Genomic DNA, 20249 nt, shown 5'->3' on the forward strand with positions numbered 1-20249 from the left:
CCCGGACTAAAGTATCCATCCTGACCCGTGCCGCCAGTGGCTCCATGACTAAAGCAAACAGATATGGGGACAGGGGACATCTTTGATGGGTACCTCGCCAAATAGGAAACTTGGGAGAGACTGAACCCGCTACCCGCACTGTGGCCATAAGATCTGTATATAGTAAATGTATGTATGATAAAAACCTGGGGCCTATATTTAGTCGCCGCAGGAGCGCAAAGAGATAAGTCCAGATGACTAAATTAAAGGCTTTGTCTATATCAGCCAGTAATATGGTAGACGGTCTCCTGCTGCTATAGCGTATGAGCGCGGCGCATATATTGTGGCACGGCTGAGCATGAAGCCAGCCTGGTCAGGATGTACTAGATCAGTTATATGTGGTAGAAAGCGGTAGGCAAAGGCTTTAGCGAGTAGTTTGGCTTCAATATTTAATAAAGAGATTGGACGGTATGATGAGTGGCATTCAGGGGGCCGGCCCGGTTTAAAAAAACTACTTCTTCGGCATGCCAGTCTGGTGGGAGTCGCCCCGCCTCTATTGTGGCATGGACTGCTTTAAGGTAATGGGCTCCAAGTAGTGGTTGGTATATTTTAAAAAACTCACATGGGCAGCCATTAGAGCCTGGTGCTTTGCCCGAGCACAGATTCGCCAGAGTGACACCCAATTCTTTGATCGCGCGAGTGGTGTCTAATAATGTTCTAGCAGCATCTGACAGGGCTTTCGGGGGTAAGTCATCCAAGAAGCGCTGTACTAGGACTTCTGGCAGAGTCTCATGTGAAGCATACAGTTCCTTGTCACAGTCTGCGAAGCTGGTCGCAATCATAAAAGGGTAGGTGAGAACCGTAATCCTCAAGGTCACGGATACTGGGGATATAAACTGGTTGTAGCGTATGCTGACATGAGCAATGTAATACTGTGCTAGATTTATCCCCCCATTGGTATATCCTGCTACTAGAGGACAGCCATGCCAATCGGGCCTCCTCCAGTTGTTCACCATTATAAAGCTGTTGCGTAAGAAAAAATTGACGATGCTCCTGTCTTCCATCTTCTCCCCTACCCCGTCGCTCGAGGGCCGTAATTTGGGCTTCGATCTGAGTCCGTTTCTCGCGGCGTTGTTTACGCTTTGCTGCACAGAAAGAGAATTCAAGGCCCCGCAGAGTTGGCTTCATGGTATTCCACAATGTCTCAGCTGATGCCACGGTTCCAGAATTATAGGACTACTCAGCCACGGCTCAGTGTATGTATCTTATACTGTTGGTCATGTAAATGCCAGATAGACGCAAGCGGAAGGGGGGGGGCGGTCAGGGCCAGCCCGAAGCCCAAGTGCCACGGAGAGTAGTCTGACAGGCCTATGGATAATATTTACACATCCGAGCGTCTGTGGAGGTAACTAGAGGGCACAACATATAGTGAAAATGAGTCATGGAAACTTGACTAATATGTTTAACCTTGTTCAGTCGGGTGAAGCCTCTTCCAGATGTCTACCCATCCCATACCATCCATGAAGGATTGCTAATGCAATTCCCATGCCTCTGTCTGTCTCCCCGCAGCTCGCCACCTGTCCAGGGTCAGGTGCAATACGTCATTCCAGTCTCCCCCATTACCATCAACCCATCAGGGACCTCCGTTCACATAGTTGCTAGGCGTTCTACAAGGGCCCGGGCAAGGGGTGGGCATATTTGCTACCCAGGACTATTTGTTCGCCGTATAGTTTACCCGTAACAATAACGTATCTGCCTTGTATATCTAGCCATGATTTAGAATACTCAAGTGGGATTCTATGATGGATCAGGACCGCCAACCTCCGGGAACCTCCAGTCAACCCAGAATGGAAGACCTGGATATATCTGAATCGGGATAGACATGGTGTTTTAGTGCCTAAAAGGTGAGTTTCTTGTAGCAGTAAGATATCCGCCTCGTAGTGGTTAGCTTGTCAGAATACAGCTCACGCTTTGATCTTGTCTACGACACCTCGTACATTCCAGCTAACGATCCGGAGCCCACTCTGTGGGATGCTAGTAGTACTATTTGTCATGTAATCAAGTGATCTGTATATGCGGGACTGGACCGTGGTGAAACCCCTCCCTGGGGAGCACCACATGTGTAGATCAGAGACATAGCACAAACAACAACAAATAACTTGCCACCCTCCCTCCCCATCCACCCACCCTCCCCGATACTTCAGAACAGTTGACGTATCTGTCACGGACGGGGTGTGGTCCCAACCTCAATGGGAGCTGGAAACCGAACCCCTCCAATGGATCCCCATCAATCCCCATCAAACTACCCATGAACGTGTGATCGCCCCTAGAGTTTGAAGATTGTTTCTCAAGCGGGGTAGCCTATCAGTAGTGCTGCCATTTTCAGCGGTGAACCAATTATAGACGGTTGCCTCAGTTTTATATATCAATGAGATTGCCTAGTCTCACCGGATCTCGGATGTTTCTGAGCAGGTTTCGCTGCGGGCTCCAGATCGTCGCGATGAACCCAATCTGTGGCTTTGTTTCCCTGGATGAGGAGTCCGAATCCAGGAGCGGCGGAGTGTGTAGTTTCCCCAGAACCACTTCATCTGTCCATGTAAACACTTCTTCAGGGTTTTGGAAAAGAGTGAGCACGTCACCAGACAGGTCGCTCCCCCCATCCGCCACGCAGCCCTCTGTGGGTTGAACCTCCGTTGCCGCTTTTGCCGCCTGACTGCTCGCTCCCTTTTTTATTTTTGTTTTTTCATTCTGTGCCCCTGTGTTTTGCTTTCTGTACCCCTGTGCTCTGTTGTCCCTCTCCCGCCGTCTTTTCCCGCCGTTTTTTCCCCGGGTTTCCCCCCGCCGCTGAGCCCCTGCGGCCCCGGCCTCTTCACTCCCATTGGCCGCCCCGCTCCCACCTCCCAGCTGCTCCTCCCTCCCTCTGCCCTCATATGGAGGCTGCGAAGCGGCCGCGCGCAGCGGGTGCGCCGCATGCGTGCCGAAGGCGCGCCTAAGGCAAGCCCGTCTGCGCCCGTCCGCGCCTGGACCGCACCCAGCACCAGAAGCCCTGGACCCCGCACCCCTCGCAACGCCAGACTGCACTACGAAGCAAGCACCCTCCATGCACTCAATACCAGACGAGACCACCCCTGCTACCGGGCCACCCCGAAACACACCCAGGGGCCTTTCACCTGCCGGAACTGCAGATTCACCAGCATCCAACCCTCCACACCACCAGCCAGAGAACCCAACCACCTCCGCTGCATCCTCCTCAACACCCGCTCCGCTCGCAAGCACGCTATCGAACTCTGGGACCTCCTAGACTCCACCGCCCCCGACGTCGCCTTCCTGGCGGAGACCTGGCTGAACGCCACCTCAGCACCAGACATCGCCATAGCCATCCCACAGGGCTACAAGATGTCCCGCAGACACCGCACCAACGAAGTGGAAGGAGGAATCGCCATCATCCACAAAGACTCCCATCAAAATCTCAACGAACACCGATGACACCATCACCACCGTCGAGCACATGCACTTCCAGATCCACACCGACCCCAACACCACCCTCAGAGGATCTCTCATCTACAGACCTCCCGGACCCCGCCCACAGTTCAGTGACACCATTGCCGACCTCATCAGCACCCACGCCCTCGCTTCCACGGACTACATCCCCCTCGGGGACCTGAACTTCCACCTCGAGAACAACGATGCCAACTCCACCACCCTGATCGACAACCTCGCCAACCTCGGACTCACACAGCTCGAAACGACACCTACTCACGCCGCTGAACACACGCTCGACCCCCATCTTCTCCGCAAGTCCCCACGTCTCCTTCAACCACACCACCAAACCACACTGGACCGACCACAGATGCGTCCACTTCACCTTCAGAAAACCCACCACACACCACCGCACCCAACAGCTACCACGCAGCTGCTGGGGCAAGGTCACCGAGGACCAACTGACTACCGCCCTCGCCCTGAGACCACCCACCGACTCCACCGACCCAGACACCGCCGCGACCAACCTCACACAGTGGATCAACGACTGCGCCAACACCCTCGCCCCTCTCAAGACCTCCACAACCAACCACACCAACAAGAAAACCGCCTGGTTCACCGAGGACCTCCGGATCTCCAAGCACACCTGTCGGAAGCTGGAGAAGAAATGGCTCCACGACCGAACACCAGACAACCACACAGCCCTCAAGAGTGCCACCCGCAGACACCACCAACTCATCAGGACCGCCAAGAAGACCGCCTTCAAGGACCGCCTAGACAACAATGCACACAACACCAAAGAGCTTTTCAGCATCGTGAAAGAACTCTCCAACCCCAGCTCCAACACCAACGACATCCCGCCATCTCAAGACCTGTGCGACTCCCTGGCCACCTTCTTCCACCGCAAGATCACCGACATCCACAACAGCTTCAACTCCGACCCCCCCACACCCACCACCGAGTCCACCACCCCTGCGACTACCACTTGCACCAGTCGCCTGACCGTCTGGTCCAGCGTCAGCGACTAAGACACCATCAAACCCATGAACTCTATCCACTCCGGATCCCCATCGGACCCCTGCCCTCACCACGTCTTCAACAGAGCCAGCGCAACCATCGCGCCCCACCTCCGGAAAACAATCAGCTGTTCCTTCAAGACAGCAACCTTCCCAGAAAGCTGGAAGCACGCCGAGATCAACGCCCTTCTGAAGAAGCCCAAGGCGGACCCCAACGACCTCATGAACTTCCGGCCCATCTCCCTGCTCCCTTTCCCAGCAAAAGTGACCGAGAAGATTGTCAACAAACAGCTGACCCGCTACCTCGAAGTTAACAACATCCTGGACCCTTCCCAATCCGGTTTTCGCAGCAACCACAGTACCGAGACCGCCCTCATCGCCGCCCCTGACGACATCCGCACCCTGATGGACAAAGGAGAAACAGCTGCCCTCATCCTCCTGGACCTATTAGCAGACTTTGACACGGTCTGCCACCGCACCCTATCAGCACGCCTCCATGACGCCGGTATCCAAGAGAAGGCCCTGGCCTGGACCACATCCTTCCTCTCCGGCAGAACCCAGAGCATCCGCCTCCCACCCTTCCGCTCCAAAACCACCGAGATCATCTGCGGCGTCCCACAGGGATCCTCCCTCAGCCCGACGCTGTTCAATATCTACATGGCCCCCCTCGCCCACGTCGCACGACAACACAACCTCAACATCATCTCCTACGCCGACGACACACAGCTGATCATTTCCCTCACCGAAGATCCCCACACCGCCAAAGCTAACCTACACAGAGGAATGAAGGCCGTAGCCGACTGGATGAAGGACAGCAGACTGAAGCTGAACTCAGACAAGACAGAGGTCCTCATTCTCGGACCCACCCCATCAGCCTGGGACGACTCTTGGTGGCCCACGTCACTAGGCACAGCCCCGGAACCCACGGACCACGCACGCAACCTGGGGGTCATCCTCGACTCCACTCTCTCCATGACCAGGCAAGTCAACGCCATCTCCGCGTCCTGCTTCAACACCCTCCGTATGCTCCGCAGGATCTTCAAATGGATCCCCCTCGACACGAGAAAAACCGTTACCCAGGCCCTCATCACCAACAGACTCGACTATGGGAACGCCCTCTACTCAGGAACTACAAACAAGCTCCTGAGACGACTCCAACGCATCCAGAACGCCTCGGCCCGACTCATCCTCGACGTCCGCCGCCGCAGCCACATCACACTCCACCTGAGAGGCCTGCACTGGCTCCCCGTCAACAAAAGGATCACCTTCAAGCTCCTGATCCATGCACACACAACACCGGACCCACCTACCTCAACAACCGACTCAGCTTCCACACCCCCACCCGAAGCCTCCGCTCAGTCAACCTCGCCCTCACCACAGTCCCTCACATCCGAAAAACCACCACCGGCGGCAGATCCTTCTCCTACCTCGCCGCCAAGACCTGGAACACTCTCCCCACCATCCTACGACAGACCCAGGACCTGCTGGCCTTCAGAAGACTCCTAAAGACCTGGCTCTTCGACCGGTAGCACCCCCCCCCCCCCCCCTCCCCAGCGCCTTGAGACCCTCTCGGGTATGTAGCGCGCTTTACAAATGCAGTGATTGATTGATTGATTGATGTCACTCTCAGTAGAGTCGGGAACAACAAGGAGTCAGAGATCTTAAGATTGCACAGGCAGACCTTTGCCTCCATGAAAGATTGTCGACGCTGCTGGGCTGATATGGTATAATCTGAAAATATCACTATTCGTTGAGAGGCGAATGAGAGAGAGTCTTTCAATCTGGCCTGCCTTAGCATAGTGTCTCTATCATGAAAATTCAGGATCTTGGCAATGATAGGCATCGGCCTGGCGTTGGTAGGAGGTTTTTCCAGTGGAGCCCGAAGTGCTCTATGATGAAGTATTGAGACAGGGAATCATGTGGAAGCCAATCTGTTAGCCATGTAGTGAGGAATTTTCCCACATCATCTCCCTCGCAACCCTTGGGAAAGGCCACGAACCGAAGATTGTTCCTGAAAGCCCGTCCCTCTGCATCCTCCACTCGCATTGTAAGGCCTCTCGGGAGGGTTTCTGGGGAGTTTACGTTCTTCTGGAGGGTAGTGACTGTGTCCTCAACACTCGAGATCCTCACTTCAGTTTCTGTGATTCTATCGACTGCTTTACGTAGATCTTGGCGTATAAGCATGACTTCGGAGCTTACAGCGCCTATTTTCGCATCAAGCATGTCTCTAGATTGAGTAATGGCTTCCAGCAACACCGTATTTTCTGGCATAAGACTAGTCGAGCCTCCCGGGTCCGCCACCTGGGTAACCTCTCCTGTAAACCGGTTCATCATGCTCTGCTTAGAGGTAGCCCCTGGTATCGTATCACGTGTCATTGTAGGTTTAATTTGGACTACTGTAGAGGCGGGATCAGCTGTTTTGTGGTATGTTGTCCCAATTAATGGAGTGGAAGGCCCCCCCGATTTGCAGGTGCAGCAGCGTGAAGACAAGAGGAAGCAGGCCCAGGGTCTGTGTCTTTCCGCATAGGGTGGAGGCTGGGGGGGAGGCACCACGCCCACAAGCAGCACCAGAACCTAGCCCGACCGCCTCCATGAGCGGGCCGCCAAGAGTCTGGGAAGTCTTGTCTCTGGCCGGCCACAAGCCCTGAAGGGCCTCCGCTACTGGCCCCAGCCTGCTCAGTCTTCCCCCTGTATGAACCTGGCGCCACAGACGTCTCGATCGCTCGGCGCAGCTCCTCACTGCCAGGCCCTGCAATCTGCCACTCACCAACTTACTCAGGCGTTGCACAACTCCGCAGCTCTAGTCAGTGACGGATCAGCCCCTTGCGCCTCTCACTGTGATCCCGGTCACTCACAGCCTCTATGCAGGCAGTCCGGTAATCTCTCCCGGCCCGCTGCGGCCCTCCACCGACAGACCCAATGAGGAGGGAGGGAGACTCGGCAACGCAGCGTACGTCTGGACTCAGTTGTGATAAGGCCGTAGGGCCACTCCCATCTGGCGGTTGCGGTGACGTCTCTCCTCTAGCTCCAAGATGTCTTCTTTCCCCTCGTTGGGTTGGTGGAGAATTTGGGGGATCTCTGTGGGGGAACTAAATCTTATGGCAGAGGTGATTCGGCAGGATAGAAAGCGGATATATTATCGGTCTACGGGAGCTCACGTAAAGCGCGTCCGCCATGTTGGACCGCTAGGCCACGCCCCAAAAAGATACTATTTAAACAATGTTGTAGAACAGGGATACTTGATACCGTTAATGCGACGACACATGCCTGGCATTACCTTTCAATACTACTAGCGGGCGCTATACTTTATTCCCCCGCTAGACCGCTTGCCTGGTGTCACTGGTTACCCCCGTGCAGGGATAAAGGAGTGGTTAGGGCTCTAAAAGATATCAACATTCACACAATAGGGTAGTGTCACGGTTGCCGTCACCACTGACCCAAGATGGCGGCTCGGGACTGCGCATGCGCGAGGAAGTCAGGCAGGCACAAAAGCCTGACTTCCGCCAGACATCGCGCTTTGCGTACGAGATTCCTACTTCCGTTTCACGAAGCTTCATCGGCATCCTGTTACTTTTCCTGCACCCGGCAATTCTCGCTATTTTGGATTCTAAGGACCTGTTTATTCCCTGTGTGGTCTCTCAGGCTTGAGACCTCAGCAACCTGCTGACCGTGTTGTAGCCGGTTTCAGTCCTGCTACTAATTGGTGACTGTTCTACCCTTTGGCTGGTTTCCAGAGAGGGGGGTTCCGTGGACAGGCGGAGCTGGGGCTTTGGGTTCCGCCAGTCGGCCGGACTTAGATGTTCCACCGGCCGGGCCGGACTACGGGTCGTTCGCACTGCCTGTCTGCCGGGCTTCCTCTACTCTGTGGTCCCGCCATTCTGCCCCAATCTCCCATTCAACCTACTGTTCTTCACGGCTTGGCAGAAACTTTGACAACATGCGGCTGGTTACGCTGCGCCTCTGATTGGATTACTATTGCTACAGGCTCTTCACTCTGCCCTGAACACTCTCATTTAACCTGCTGCATTTCCAAGGGTGGATGTACAGACTACCAAGTGGACTGTTGAGTAACGGTAACAGCGAGTATTCGCTGCCTTCTTTTTTTTCTTTATGAATCGGACTTCTTTTTCTAAAGATAGAAGGTATTCTTTTTTATGTGAAGAAGTACAAATGTCACGCCTGTAGTGTGCTAAAGATGGTTAGGACAAGAGCTCCTTCACCACGTAGTAATGTAGCCAGAATGGTGAGCATGAGTATTGTTAATAAGTGATTACTAATATAAACACAGAAGGCATATAGTGTATTATAGTCCTGCTTCTTTTCACAGCCCAGTGTTCTGGATTATTCTAACGCTTCCTCAGATCCATTCAGAAAGAAGGGAGGATTAAGGTACTAACAAGCGGGCAAAATAATTGGTTACATATAGTCAGGTGTATAAGTGATTGCAGACAATGTCATCTAACCCATCCCTTCTTTCTTTTAGTTTTCTTTAGAAGAGGGTCTCCCGGAAGATGAAGCACGCAAGGGATTCCTCCCCTTTTGTTCCTTGTTTTGTCTCCCTTCTTCCCCTAATCACCATTGTAGCTTAGAGTTTGATAGGCGCAATAGGTGGTTGAGGGAGGTTGCGGATCTTGTCTACAGTTCCTGGGCGTTTCTGCAGAATTTCAGGTGAGCTCCTGAGAGAACCTGACAGGGAGTTGTTTGACGAAGGCAAAGTGATATCATGGCAAGATATGAGTTTAGAGGGACGAATGATAACTACATTGACTCAATTCCAATTTCACAGGGTGAGACACTCACTGAGGGACTTACTGGGTCCTGAATTAGAAGAACCACCTGAGGTTTCTCCACTTACATATGTGATCAAAGCTGTATCGTCTGTGCGCATTGTCTCAAGAATTTATACAATAATGCAGGGCTATAGAGCCAATCACTATACCAAGGCCCGATTAGCATGGCAGACAGACCTGAATCGAGCAATCAACGATAAAACTTGGAAGTATTGCTGTGAAAACACGAAGCGTATCTCTTTAAATGGGCGTCACAGGTTAATACACTTCAAGTTTTTGAATAGGGTGGATTACACTGCAGATATGGGTTATGTGACTCAGCGGAGTGTGAACGTTGCAGAACGGAGCCGGCAGATTTTTATCACCTGGCCTGGCTGTGTCCTAGGATAGCTGCCTTTTGGGACTTGATTTTTAAAACACTTGGCGAAGTCACTGACTCTCCACTTGACCCAGACCCTATGCTCGCTCTATTGGGGTACTCTAAACATTTGCCTAAGGGAATTAGACGCCTGGTAGACATGGGCTTCTTATGGCTAGACGGAGGGTGGCGATCTGCTGGTCCCGAGGCCCGGCCCCCACCCTGAAGGGATGGTTGCATGATATGACATATGGTAGCACACAAACGGAACACTATAGTGAGTTATTACCTCCCCGAAATAGACCGAAAAACTTCTGGTGGCTTTACCAAACTTATTTGCTTACCAAGGCGAACAACTGACAAAGTGCCAATTCCCCTGAAGCATAACGTGACTGTAAGAAATGCAAGTAATACGGTCTGTAGTACGAGTGTGTTTGAGACCTGGTCTCGAGGTCCACTGCTGATTCGGTTGTGGCGATAGGTGGGGACAGCATAGAAATGTACAGAAAAGCCTTTTGCTGTGTATTGTTTAGTGATTATAAGAATACGTTGCATTATCGGCTGATCATACTGTATCGCAATGTGCTCTACTGTGTGTGAATCCTGGAGCTTCAAGAATGCTATGTCTCTGTTTTATTTGGTGTTCTCAATAAAATTTAATTTTTAAAAAACAACAATGTTATGCACTGTGCGGCGTAATTTATGTAATGCACATCAGGCTCACAAAAATTACATTTATTTTGCGGTTATGACCCTTTATGTAAAGCAATTGTCTTGAGCAGACTGCCATATTATGCCCTGTGTGTGCAGTGGATCAGATGTAGTTCCTCACAACTGAAGAAAGAAATATGTTCTGCAACCAAATTGTGTACGCCATGTCTTTACTTTGTAGTCCATATCAATTTCACAAAGGGATTTATTTATAATCATGATTCTTTTGTAAAAAGATAGCCATGGAGTAAACATCAATTGAATTGGATCATATCATCTTGATTTGAGCAAGGTTAGACAATCATTACTTCATCTTTGTCTATTGGAGGTATTTGGTGCATGCATGATTTCTTCCACCGTTTTAATGAATAGCTCATGTCCAACTTTTCATACTTGGTTTTGGGTTGTTTAGTGCAGAAGGAATGTGGTATTTTACAGGTTAAGCTTTGGGTAGGTGCTTGGCATACACTTCTAGATACTGGGGATATATCTCTAACTCTTAGACATTGATGACATAATTGAAACTCAGCCAAGGCCACACTGGGCTTAAACGCCTGGGAACTCGAACTACTGACCCGAACGAAGGAAGAACATATATTTATTGTGTCAAATATGTATTGATCATAACGTGAAATGCGGGTGGGAATGAAGCTTGGAGAAAACGAATTTAGGGGCTGGAACATAGAACAAGGGACCCTCATAAAATGAATACATCTATTATGGTGTGATGACCTCCTCCCCTTGCCTTGCCCAATCAGAAGTAAGGGTTTTCACGAAACTGAAACATTGGGGGGTGGAACATACATGTAGAATAGTATAATTTAGATAAGTTTAGTTAGTTGCACAGAGAGAGAGAGAGAGACACTTGATGGATGACTGATGACACTGTCATCAGACGCAGGGGATAGCCACAGACTCTATGCTGACTCCAGACTCCGGAAACCCTGCTTGAGAGAACAAGATACTGATCGAAAGCCCATCATCTAGAAAGGGAGTTGCGGAAGAACTATTCGAAGAGAGTAGTGCCATAGAGGGGTGCGACGCAGGCGTTGCACTTAGAAGAGGTCACCTTTCCGGTCCTGAACCTGTCTTGATCTTCATCTCCCGTCCTGTTTGGGAGACCTTCACCCAACTCCTAGGCCAGGGAATCGGTCATCGCATTATCCTAGGTAATAATAAATCTGTGTAGTATGTCCATGTACTGCTCTCTGTTTTCTCCCTTTTCGGGTACCGTCATCATTGATCTATTAATGTGACTTTGCTTCTACTTGATTTTAATCTTACTGAATGAAAAGGTGGTTACTGTAATTGATTCTGACTCACAAAATTATTGATTTAGATAAAGGTTTTAAAACTTCTTGAGTTTGTGGTTATTTGAAGGTAAAGTTAATGTTCTATCTTAAACTAACTCATCAACCTGATTCATTGAGTAGAGGAAATTTATTTACAAGGACACCGAGTTGGTAAGATTAGTAAAAGGTGAATATAAATTTACAGGTGAACCCAGAAATTGATGCCAGCGGGGTTTTTAACTAGCTTACTTGTGTGAATGTTATGGGCCCAGGTGAGTATATGGTATGTGTGAGTAACCCAAGCTGGTAACCCGCTCCATCAGTTTTACTTGGTAGCAGAGGATGGTTAGGTTCTAGTTAGTTAGGTGGAAATATTGTGGATTGAATTATTGATATATGCATTTACACCCGTTTTTCGTTTGTTTTGTTTCATGTTGTCTGGAAATTCCTTGGAATATTGAATAGCGGGTGGTGAATGGAAAACACACTGCAGTGAGGTTATTTGTCAGGATTCAGAAAGGTGCTGAACGTTACGCAGGACTAGAAGCACTGATTTAGGGATTATTTTTCTGTATGAAAGTGAGAATAAGTGGTAGCAAAGGAGTTCGTTGGTGAAAAGTTTGGTCTTATATCACCTAGAAAGGGTAATACTGAAGGAGTAACAGGTTCTCCGATGTTTATGTGAAGAGTAAGCAAAAAGGTTTTACTCGTAGTGTGTGAAGAGTAAGCGGAAAGGTTTTACTCGCAGTAAAAGAAATTGACTATTCTTTGAAATTTAGAGAATCTGACAAAGTCGCGAATGTTTCTATGTTGTTAATTGAATGCAAATTTACATGAAAAGTGTTAAGAAAATAATTTGTCGTATTACCTTGTAAAGGAGGGGTCAGTTGCGGGTGCTCCACTGACGTCACAAAGAGCCACGCTGGGATTGGTTGGAACGGCAGGCGTGTGACTGACGCAAGAATTGTAAAGGAGGGGTCAGCAGTAAGGATTAATACTGACACCACTGAAAGCCGCGCTAGTATTGGATAAACGCACAGTGTAAAACAAACCCTGATTGGTTGCAGGAATAGAAGACGTACTAGTATTGGAGAAGTTTTGTTTATTGATTAGTTGTAAACATAGAAATCTCAAGAATAATAATAAATAGCGGATTTTGTATGTACGATCCGACATTAATAGGGACTCGCCCAGACAGAAGATATTTAGGGTTTGCCCACGAGCAGTACATAAAAGGAAGATCGCACAAAATGTATGGTGAGAAAAGAAAAAATGTCATTTATGCAGAAAATTAAGAATTATTTTAAAAAGGACAAACCCATTAAAACTAGATAAGGAATTCTCATTCCTCTTCCGAAAACTCCCGCATCCTAAATGATGGTAGAAAGAGATTATCATAATTGTGTATGGTTAGAAAATTGGATAGAATATACAAAAGATAATGGAATTTTAGCTTTTCCAGAGTACAGAACATTCACTGGAAGAATTTTTACAACATTTACGCACTAGAATGAATGAATTAGAACCAAGACCCAGATTAACTCAGTATGAGGCACTAGAAGAATGGGAGACAGAGGCATTTGAACGAGATAGACCAAGGTGTGACAGAAATTTGAGCAAATTTTATCCAAAATTTCCACGCGAAACCCGAGACAAGCAGATGAAACAGTGGAGGCAAGCCATGTTAACTGAAGGATTATATCCTGTAATAATGGCTGAAGAACAGACAGGAGGCATGTGCACAGAAAAGAAAAAGCATTTAATGACGATAGGTTGCGGAGATTCAGACGATGATTATTTGGAAGATATTTTAATGAAAAATCCTCCACCTTATCAAGAAGGACCAAATAGAGCTACCCCGAGTGCACCGCTCCTAGACACACCCTTGGTACCACAAATATTACATGAGAAAACAATGGAAAGGGTACTTCATGGAAAAGAGAAGGAAGCAATAAATAAGTATAGAGACAAATTAATACAGAAGATAACCCAGTTAAACGCGAATCCTGAAGCACTAACTATACCAGTGACTATAGGTCCTGTTGTCCCATTGTACGGGAATAAAACAAATAGTCCTATAACCCCTGTCATGACTACATCCATGATTGAGCCTATAAAAGAGAAAATAATAATTGATGACCAAGCCAGTGAATGCGAGTCAGTAATTTCATTAATGGACTTGCCGATAAGAGGGCAAATAAATGACACACCCAGAAGAGTCACACCAGGTTGCTCAAAAGAGGTACGAATTGAGACATCCAATGGAACAAAGAGTGCCACCATAATAACCCCAGAGGAATTGGAAAGATGGACACAAGACATAGAGAAACCCGATCCACCACCAAAAATACTAGATAGTTAGTCGAATTAGAAGAAATAATAGCTGGGATTATAGGATTGGATAGGTTAAATACCTATAGCAAGGAAGAATTGCAGTTCATTTGCAGAAGCATAACCTGTAACACAAAAACATTTCATGAAAAATTAATGAATTTAGCCTCCGAAATGGGAATAGAGATAGGGTGATCCAAAGTCCTGCAAAAACCTTATAGAGCAGAATTTTCTGATAAAGATCTAGAAAATATGAACATGTCAGGAAGAAAGTTCCAGGTAAAAGAATTGATGACGATATTGCAGAAATGGGGAGGTTAAGACAGATGGAAAGTAAGGTGGACAAAGAAAAAAGAGGAAGCACAGACCAGTTGATTGACATCAGAATATTTAATAAAAGAAACAGAAAAGGCAGAAGGGTTGTACCCAATAAGAGAATTTCCAGGAGAAGGTTATGTACATGTTCCATGGACGAGACAGGACATTTTATCATTTACAAATGTTTTCCCAAAACTGAGAGAAAAACCAGTGGAATGGTATAGACAAGTTGAAAGGTTTGTGAAGGTTTCAAAAGTTTTGCTGAAGGATCTAGATGGTCTTTTTGACATAGTGGTGCCTGCTCATTTGTGGACTGAATGTAAAATTACAGTCGATTGGCCAAATAATGAGTACCAGAGAAATGAGAAAACTGGAGCCCCGTCAGAAGAGGTTATGAAAAAATATAACCAAGTAATTACTTTTTTGAAAGCGAAAGTTCCCCCAAAAGAGACAGATTGGATAAAGATAGGCAGAACAACCCAGGAAAAAGATGAGTCTGTTCATGTGCGCCTCCTACAGGTGTTCAAACAGTATAGTGGATTTGAAAGTATTGGGGATAAGGACTTGACTCATTTTGTGTATCAATTTGTGTCAGGGTTAAGAAAATAAATTTCAGAAATGATCAAGCAGCATAATTTGTGTGGGCAAGCAAAGCCCATAGATGAGATTTTAAAATATGCAAAATACTGTGGAGATGAAATTGACTATAGACAAAAGAATTTAGAGGAGAAAGTGATGTGGGCTCAAGTAAAGCTGGCAGAACAACAGGAACTCCAGTTAACTAATATGGCGGGAAAAACAGGAAAGGGGCAAAGTAATGGTGAAAATAATGGGGGTAACCTAAAAGGGCGGTTGAGCAGAGATGAGGCAAAGAAAAGGTTCCCTTGTCATGGGTGCGGAAAATTGGGGCACTGGAACAACGAGTGTAAGAATATACATAATAATAATTGCCCAAATCAAAATTTAAATCCACAGACACAGAATGAGGTGATAATGAGTGTCATGGGGCGAGGGAGATCAGGGAGGACAATGGACATACGAGGGACTGGTGGAACGTGACATCCCCCGATTCCCATCTTGTTTCTCAACAGCAGAGTGACTGGAATCGCTCCCTTGAAGACACTCAGGCAGGTGACGACGGAAATTGGTACGGCTCCTTTAACTGGGCGGCAGAACCCGAGGAGCACTCCCCCAGCAGTGACGTCACGGAGTTCCTCCCAACAAGAACGCACAGAATCCAGAAGGAGGCGTGTGGTATGACCGGAGTAGGAGTGGAAGGCGAGTTGGAGAAGGACCGTCAAGGAGAAGTGTGGACAAGATCGAGGCAGGGAGGAGAATCGGTGTTGCAGAGGGGAGCACGAAAGCCAGGAGGCCAATGACACCACGAGTCGCCCAGCCACGCTCCTGGAGGAGCGTGGCTCTTGCAGGTACATGAGCGGTTCACGTGTTGGGTGGGGAGGAGGCAGAGACCTGATGCTTAGGACTTAAGCCGCCTGCTGGGATTCCCCCTTGGTAACCCTTTCCCGAGCACCTCACTCTTGTAGATAGTCGCTGCACTTCTTGAGTGGTCCTTCACCCCCTTCCTGATTTTGTGTGGTAACTCCCCACACTTACACCGCCCTTTCTTTTTTTTGTTTCACGACCCCACGAGATTTCAACCAGAATGGATGAGAAGGTAGAGATCATCAAAGGACGCTGAGGACGGGGATAAAAAGACATTTCCCCTACCATATCTAAAAGGACAGGCTACCAGGCGAATACGTGTGTTACACCTAATAAAACCATCCTTATCACAACCTAGTCTCCTGCCCCGTCATTCCACCCCACTACAACTGGAGTAGAATGCGGACATAGCCACGTCCGTCTGTAACCCCGAGATGGATGCACTGATACAACACCTGGTGAAGGGCCATGAGAAGCTGGAATGGGCCGTGGAACGGCAGATGACATCTGCCCAGGCAGATAGGGATGTCTTTAAGAACACCATAACTGCACAAATAGAGGGCATGCAGAAAATTATCACTGATAAGCCTACCCCTGCTCCTCGAACACGCCCCACTGTGCCCCACGGACCTTCAGGGATCTCCTTACAAAAGTATGTGTCTGGTGAAGACCCGACGCGTTTTTGCTCAATTTTGAACGGGCAGCCCCGCCTGTGGTTGGCCTATAGAAAAGTGGTCGTTCTTCTTAGCCCCTCTCCTGACTGGCGAAGCCCAAGCTGCCTACCAAGTAGCAAACGCCACTGGGAGCTCACCATACGCCACCATCAAAGAGATTATTCTGGATCACCTGGGCCTCGACTCTGAAGCCTACAGAGTGCGTTCCCAAAAGGAAAAGGGCGCCCCTGGGGAAAACCCCAAGACATTGTTTTTCCGCCTGAAGATGGCGCCCGACAAATGGTTGACTCCTACCGTGAGCACAAAGGAGGACATAATGGACAAGATATATTTGGAACAGTATTTGGATGCTCTCCCCTTTAACACTCAAAAATGGCTTTGCCAACATACGCACTTGACTACGGAGCAAGCCATCGAGATGGCCACCACCTACTCTCGTGCCCAGCCTAAGACCTTAGGGTGGGAAGTGGAGAAAACGTCTAGACCCAGCCCTGTGAAGTTTGAGGAAAAAAAACGAGGCATACCAGAAAACGTAAAACCAAGATTTGGCAAACCAGAGGTATCAACCTTTATGGGGCCCCAGTGCTTCGAGTGCGGAGATTGGGGTCACATCGCCTGCTTGTGTCCCAGGTGGAAACCTACGGAAGAACCAATGGAAGTGGGGTACTGTAGGACCTGGGGTCTCCAGGCCCTATGGGGGGCGGTAACGTGACACGAGCGGTCGGGCCACCAAAGGTCTGTGTGTAAAGCAACCATACAACACGCACCTCACATGGGACGAGGAACACACACAATAAGTGACGCCACACTGGAGGAGTTATGTAAAGACACAAGTTTATCCAAGTAGATCACGTTAGATGCAGTTCATGAGGTAGCAGTACATTTCATAAGCTGATAACACAATTCCTAGCGATATACCTGTCAGTCAGGGGCTATAAAGGTTGGTCATCCCCTAAATGCAATTCATAGAATATCAGTACTGCCTGAGATACAATTACCATTCACATATATGTACTCGCGCGCTTCACTTTCCTGTAGCGCCTTAGGGGGGTGATTATAGTGCTAGGCGCGCTAATCGGTGACGACCTCAGAACGGGGCATCTAGCACAGAGAGCTACTCGTGATCAAGGACATTTAGCACTTCAATATGGAACATGAATAACAGAGCGCTACTCGTAATCAATAGCACGTAGCACTTCAATATGGAACATGAATAACAGAGCGCTACTCGTAATCAATAGCACGTAGCACTTCAATATGGAACATGAATAACAGTGCGCTACTCGTAATCAATAGCACGTAGCACTTCAATATGGCACATGAATAACAGAGCGCTACTCGTGAGCAATGACATTCAGCATTTCACTACGGAGCATAGATAACATAGCGCTATTCGTGAACAATGACATTCAGCATTTCACTACGGAGCATAGATAACATAGCGCTATTCGTGAGTTCGGGTGTCTAGCACTTCAGGTCGGAACCGGGCTATCAGAGCGCTACTCGTACTCTGGGGCAGTCAATGCTTCACACGGGGGCTGTCCGCAGGGAGCGCACGGGACTTGCAAAGCGAGTCTCCCAGCTCCGGTGCAGTTCGTAGGGCACCACGCTTCAGTACTGTTCAAGGGGGCACAAGGAGAGGATCCCTCAGCGGGGTCTCTCCGTCACGATGACAGGGGGGAACTCCCACGGAGAGGGGACCCGGGCTGAGGGTGCGGTGTGGCTCCCAACCAGTAGGGGGAGCACCAGGGGCAATCCCAGCCTCCGGGCTTAACACGTTCTCGGCGTCAGCAGGCGTCCGCTCCAGCGACGATGGGGAAACTCGGCCCCAGGCCTCGCGCACCTTCTCACACAGCTGCGACGGCAGCGGCGGGGCCCCGGGCTTCTCACGGGCCTCGCGACTTCTGCAGGGCACTTCTTCCGGCCTCCGGGCCGCGATGGTGAGCGCGCTGGCTCCCACGTCACAGGGGGGTGCTCAAGTTAAGGATGGGGGTTCCGCGCTCAGCGGAGCACGCTGCCGGGGGTCCCAGACCAGGTCAGGGAGCGCAGGGGTCACAGCGCTAATACCTGGTCGATCCCCGGTGGCTCTTGAATCTGCTTTGCATACGGCTTCAGGGGTCAGTCTGGACACGCAGTCTCAGTGCTTGGCATATAAGTTTTAGAGTTCAATCTGGACACGCAGTCTCAGTGTTCGCATATAAGTCTCTGTTCTCAGATGTTAGATGAAGTCTTGTTGGCGCAGATGTATCTGGCGCCCTTAAAGGGGTTCTGTTACAGGGGGGTAGGGATGGAGAAGGCGACTAGGTCCTTCCTAGTCAGGCTGGGCAGAGGTTCTCTGGGTCCTCCTACTGCTGGGCAAGATCAGTGGGTTTCACAGGGTCCCTCACTCACTTAAGAGGCAGCACCTAAATCCTGTCACTCTCAGAGGCATAAGTCCCTGGCTAGGCCCTACCGCCTACACTCCTGGTGGATTCTTCCAGCTCTGCTTCACCCCACTGGCCAACTCACCACAAAAAGTTCCCTCCCTCACTTAAGTAGCCCTAGGTCAGGTGACCTCTGGCCAAGGCGGCAAAAGAAAAACCACACCTCCCTTCTAGAAGGTTCCAGCACATTCCAGGAGCTTCCCCACTCTACCTATGGGACAAAAAGGCGGGCTGGAGTCGCAACATTGTTGTGGGGTTCCAGCCAGCTCCTGGCAGCTAGGGTGCTACTATGAAAGACCACTCTGCAGTAGCAGGGGCCTGTGGCAGCCATCTTGGGAGAATGGAGCACCTGCACCTTAACACTGATTGGCAATGAAAAGGCGCCCGGAGACCTAGTCCAACATAAAAATGAGGGTGGAAAAAATGAGGCACGATCAAAAATAGACGGGGAGACCACCCTAGGGCTGACAGGTCCAACATGCGTCCCCCCCAGCCGAAAGAGGGGAGAGCTACCCAACCTCTAGGGAGTTCTCATCACTAAGGCGGAAAAACCTGGAGAGACCGTCAGCATTGGCGTGGTCAACTCCGGGCCGATGTTCCACCCGAAAATCCATCCCCTGTAGGGAAATGGACCACCTCAACAATTTGGGGTTTTCGCCTCTCATCTGCATGAGCCAGCGAAGGGGCCGGTGGTCGGTCTGAATAAGGAAGTGAGTGCCAAAGAGAAATGGCCTCAACTTCTTCAGAGCCCAGACCACCGCGAAGGCTTCTCTCTCAATGGTGCTCCATCGCCGTTCCCGAGGGAGGAGTCTTCTGGATATGAAGGCCACTGGTTGAACTTGGCCCTCGGTATTGAGTTGCGAGAGCACCGCACCTATGCCGTGCTCTGAGGCATCTGTCTGTACAATAAATTCTTTGCTGAAATCGGGTGTTGCTAGTACTGGAGCGGTACACATCGCTTGTTTCAGCGTGTCAAAGGCTTCTTGACATGCAGCTGTCCATATGACCTTGCGAGGTTGCTTCTTTGAGGTCAATTCCGTCAAGGGGGCTACGATGGTACCATATCCCTTGACGAACCGGCGGTAATACCCAGTGAGGCCGAGGAAAGCTCGGACCTCTGTTTGGGTCTTGGGGGGTTCCCAAGCCAAGATGGTCTCTATTTTGGCTTGGAGGGGTTGCACCTTACCTCCGCCCACCAGGTGTCCCAGGTACACGACAGATCCCTGTCCAATCTGGCACTTGCTGGCTTTATTGGTTAAGCCAGCGCGTTGCAGCACCTGCAATACCTCCTGGAGGTGTTGCAGATGGTCCTCCCAGGAGCTACTGAAGACAGCTATGTCATCCAGGTAGGCCGCTGAGAAGGACTCCAGGCCAGATAGTACCTGATTCACTAACCGCTGGAATGTGGCCGGAGCATTTTTAAGCCCAAAGGGC

Source organism: Triturus cristatus, chromosome 9 (assembly GCF_964204655.1).
Source record: "Triturus cristatus chromosome 9, aTriCri1.1, whole genome shotgun sequence".
Lineage (NCBI taxonomy): Eukaryota > Metazoa > Chordata > Amphibia > Caudata > Salamandridae > Triturus > Triturus cristatus.